At 36.4% G+C, this 4,682-nt stretch overlaps 1 long non-coding RNA gene across 3 annotated transcripts; it reads left to right on the top strand.

Moving 5' to 3' along the window:
* Window positions 1–306: 306 nt before the first annotated feature.
* Window positions 307–2,842, top strand: LOC110895949. Of its 3 annotated transcripts, XR_002567464.2 has the most exons (3): window positions 307–456; window positions 1,187–1,262; window positions 2,288–2,842. It is a non-coding gene; the product is annotated as an uncharacterized LOC110895949 (long non-coding RNA). The 3 variants fall into 3 exon arrangements; XR_004873813.1 differs by having other exon boundaries at window positions 1,187–2,842; XR_004873814.1 differs by having other exon boundaries at window positions 313–456; window positions 1,182–2,842.
* The last annotated feature ends 1,840 nt before the right edge of the window (window positions 2,843–4,682 follow it).

Here is a 4,682-nt window from a genome sequence, read left to right as displayed (position 1 = left end):
CATCAGCCGGCTGAATTCTTACATCCTATATCCTCCTCTCGGCCATTTATGAGATGGGGCATGGATATAGTTGGTAAGCTCCCTAAGGCACCTGGTGGAAAAGTGTTCATGCTAGCTATGAATGATTACTTCTCCAAGTGGATAGAGTGTAACACCCCAAATTCCATGAGAATTTTAATTTAAGCTAGTTATGAACAAGTAAGGATAGTCTTGGTCTTAATAATATACATATTATTCTTGAGGGGCCAAATGTGTAAAGTGGCAAAACTTAAAACATTAAAAGAATGAAAAATTAAAAACACACATAGAGTGTGCGTGTGTATATACGATCGATCAGGGGCAGAGGGTGAGGTGAAACCCTAGTTTCACCAAAATCCATCAAATTGAAGGGGGATTGAAGGGCTAAACTAATGCATGAACCAAGATTGTCGATCACTTTAGTGTTTCTACCATCATGTAAGTCGAATTTTGGTATTTTAATGATGTTTGATCAAGTGGGTTTTGTGTAATATGTGATTATAGGGTAAGATTAAGCATGAATGTTTGTGATAATGAATGGGTAGATGCCAAAGTATGTTAAATTTTGATTATGATGAAGATTTGGGGAAAACCCATTTGCTATAGGTAGGGTGGCGACATGGGTATAGTACCCATGTCAAATCTTATGCAAAAATTGAATGTGTATTGATTTATGTGATTGGTTATTGTTAGTTAGAATTAGTATGGTGCGAAGTTATGCGATTTCTATTTAGGTGTTAATGACAAGTGAGCACAAAAATTAGGAAGATGAACATGAAAATATATTGTACATTATGCTTTAATGCGAAACCCGCCAAGTGTTCGATGAAATGCTCAAGAGAACAAGTTTGTGGGTTACTAGTAAGGATGATGTCGGGTTCCAGATTAGGGTTAAAATAGCTAACTTTTAATGATGATTGTTAATCGTGAATTATGAGTTGACTAGTACGGAAGAAATCGTTTGTGTTGTGTGCATATATGATCTTGTGGTTATATATGTGTTTTATTATGTGAGTAGGGAATGAAAAGATATGTTTCTAGTTAATACTTTGCGTTGTTGGAAATTGACGAGTAAAGTTAAAATAGATTACGAATGTGAAAATGAATGCAATGTTAGAATGTGTGTTTATTCTAATGAAGTAGTAATATTGATGGTATGAAAGTTTAGGATCATGTTTAAAGGGGAAAGCATGGAAGGCAAACGGAAAAGGGATGAGGAAGCATGTACGAAACGGACACTCGAGGTAAGTGATTCCGTAATCACTTCTTAGTTTGTTTAAGTAATGTAGCGTTTTAATTAATTAAACATGATGTTTAATGTCAAATATGGATTTAGTTGAATGAAATTGGTGAATTTTTCTAAGTAGACCAAACGGGTCAAAATGAGGTCTTATGATTATATCGAAAAGTTGTATATGAAATGGCTACGGTAATATAAACGGTTAATGGGTAGAATTGCACATAAGTACGCAATCCGGGAATCGGAGATGTGGTTTAATAGTCAAAAGATTCAGATGTGAGTTGGTTTAATAGATATACATTTGCGCAAGTGGAGGTTTTAGTAACAAGTTTGATACGTAGATTTAAATGGAATGAATGAATTTAATGAATACCAGGTATCGGTTGCGTAAACCCCAAGTACGAAACTCTAGATAATATAAGAGTATTATGGATATAATGTTCATGTATGTTTTGGGTTAAAACAAAGGAGTGGTTTGATGAAAACATAAACGGGTCAAATAATTAGAAAATGATTATAAAGCCGATAGCGTGTAAGTTAAGAATTTCCTTAATCCGGATATGGGATTTTAAGTTCATATAATAGAATGTGAATTTGCAAGCATGTAGGAAGAAACGTGAGGTTAAACGGACAATCGGGTTAAAAGTTATGCGAGTTTTAGTGGGCGTTTTGTATCTGCACCCGGAGTATGGAACGCCGGGTTTGGGAGTATGGAACGCCGGGCAGAAACCCAAACGCCCATGCTTCACTGTCAAACGCTGGTTCCATGTTAAAGTGAACGTCAGGGTGTTCCAAACAAGCCTAGATCATTTTCCTTGAGTTCCTTTGATGTGTGTAAAGCTCCATGTGATAGGTTTATGATCCGGAATCATCACGTAACCTTCCACCACTACCCTACATGTAAAAATGCATCAAAGTAACATGTCTCGATACAAATTCGATGCTAAAACATGTAAATATTAACCACTTAGGCGTACCAAAAGCATATGCATCAGATATGTACGTATGTATAAATATGATTGTATGTAGATATGTAGGTGCGTATGATCAGACGTATGAATATATGAATGCACGAAGTAGGATTTATCGTCTATGAAAAGAATGGGACAGGTATGCATGTATACATGGTTTCAATACGTTTGAGTATGGACGTTACTAATGATGTGCTTGAGATTGAAATGTAATGCAGGAATGAGAACGTCAGACTCTTGTAGAATTGAAGCCGAACCTTGAAGCCGAACTCGGAACAAAGGAATCCGAGAGGATAGTCGAATGAATCAAAGTTTATGTTGTCGAATGTTATATGATTTTTAATTTGTATCAGATTATTGTTGTATGACGTTGTCAATGACTAATGGTTAAGTTGTATGTGGTGTCCACAGGTACTACACGGATTTCTTCTACCACTATCGAAGATAAGCGGGCATAGATCGAGTCGAATGACAAGGGTTGTACGGAAAGAACGGTTAGGTGGTCTTAATTTTGTAACGCATTAATTTAAAAATTAAAAAGGGAAGTGAATTTTGTAAGCTTCTTCTTGAATGTGTGTATTGTTATAAGACCGTAAAGAAATTTTTAAAGCTATTTTTCCGTTGCTTTATCTTTAAGTTCTTACACGACGATCTTACAGGGAATTGTTCTTATTACGAACGGGTCATGCCCGAATTTTTCTTAAATAATAGTATGGTAATATTACTTTTCGGACTAAGAAATATGGGCGTTACAAGTTGGTATCAGAGCCCTTGTTTGAGTGAATCAAGCACGAGAAGATAAATGCTTGAACTCAAACCTGTGTGCTCTTGTGATAAGGAACCCGTACAATCCATGACTCGATCAAAATCTAAAGGTGAAAAAAAAAATGGAATGAAAGCGTGTATGTATGCATTCATATGAGGAAACTAACGGTTTTTGTATGTGCAAGGTAAGCTTAAAAGTTTGAAGAGGATGATCCGTGAATGCAGAATAGGATGAACGCTAAGGCAGGCAAAGATGCAAATAGGCAAATTAACCCCAGGTACATGCTACTAATATGTATGGGTACCGATGTTAAAAGAAAAAGGAAGAGATCTCCTTGGGAGGGTAATTATTAAATAAAAGACAATGATGTGGTCTTGGGGAACTTTTAGAAATATGCACGAAACTGAAACCCACTTCTCGGACATAAGGCGATGATTACACGAAGGCACGAAACTACTGTGTGGATTGCGCACCTGGCCAGTACGCAAGAAGCATATGACATTCGTGAGACCGTGGTAATTATCGCAGGTATGTCTGGTAGAACTGGGTAGCAGGTGGGCGTGCGGGGGAAATAGGTAGTAAGACTCTCGGGAAAATTGAGGATACTACGTAAGAGTAAAAGTATAAGTGATAAAATGAAGAATGTTGAATCCGTAAGAAAGTACGGATCAACAAGATATGAATGCAAAATTTGAATCCGTGAGACGGATTCAAGGAATGAAGGATATGAATGATGCAAATCCCTTGCGGATTTGGTTATGATAGCGAAGGCTATAATAAGCTATGCAAGTCGACCGGTTCAAGTTGAACAAGTTGAGTAAGGATAAAGTACCATCCGTTTAGAACGGGTGGTCGTGAATGCAATAACGAATGTATGAAGTTCAATCTGTTATACGGATAGAACGAAAGATTTATGTTGAAAGCAATTAACCCGATGTTACCGGGTCGTAAGTGGTATGCTTGAATCTCATTATGAGAGTATATGCCGTTACCCACTTAATTGGGTAATCGAATGCGTAAAAGAAATGAAAGTATATAAGCGAAAGGAACCAAAATGTTGGTATTGTAAGCGAAATAAGTATTATGACTAACTCTTAAAACGGGAAGGGTAAGTGTTTGCAAGAAAACACTGGAATAGTGAAGCTATGAGATCGTAAGCACGTCTGAATTAAAAAGGGATACAAACGTGTACTTCGATACGCATGTATATAATAAGAAATAAGTGGCAGTTTGACCTTGAAAAATCAAACTGCAGAAGCTGAGAAATAATTTAATTTCAAACTAAGGGAGTGCTAGAGAAGAAAGGAAATGTGTAGTGTAGTACACCAAATAAGTTAAAGAATTACGAAATAATGATTATGTGTTTACCCGTCAAGAACGGGTCAAACAATGAGAATGATATATATTAAGAAATGGTCATGTATTGACCCGTTATGAATAGGTTTAACACACTAGTGCTTTAAAAAGAATCTTGAAAGTAGTAATATGTAAACAAGGAGAAGTAATAAACATCATGTTTAAATGAATTTGAATGAAATGTGATAATCCCCAATCTTATAATGAGTATAGCAGATATCATAGTGTGATAAACCTATCAAGGTCAGTGAAAGAATGTTCATAAGCGAAGGCTCGTCACACGGATGAACGAGGTCAATACGAAACATGGTATGGATGGTGAAGAAGAGGA

Source organism: Helianthus annuus, chromosome 12 (assembly GCF_002127325.2).
Source record: "Helianthus annuus cultivar XRQ/B chromosome 12, HanXRQr2.0-SUNRISE, whole genome shotgun sequence".
Lineage (NCBI taxonomy): Eukaryota > Viridiplantae > Streptophyta > Magnoliopsida > Asterales > Asteraceae > Helianthus > Helianthus annuus.
The sequence above is the reverse complement of the archived record's forward strand: the minus strand, read 5'-3'. Positions and strand labels throughout refer to the sequence as shown.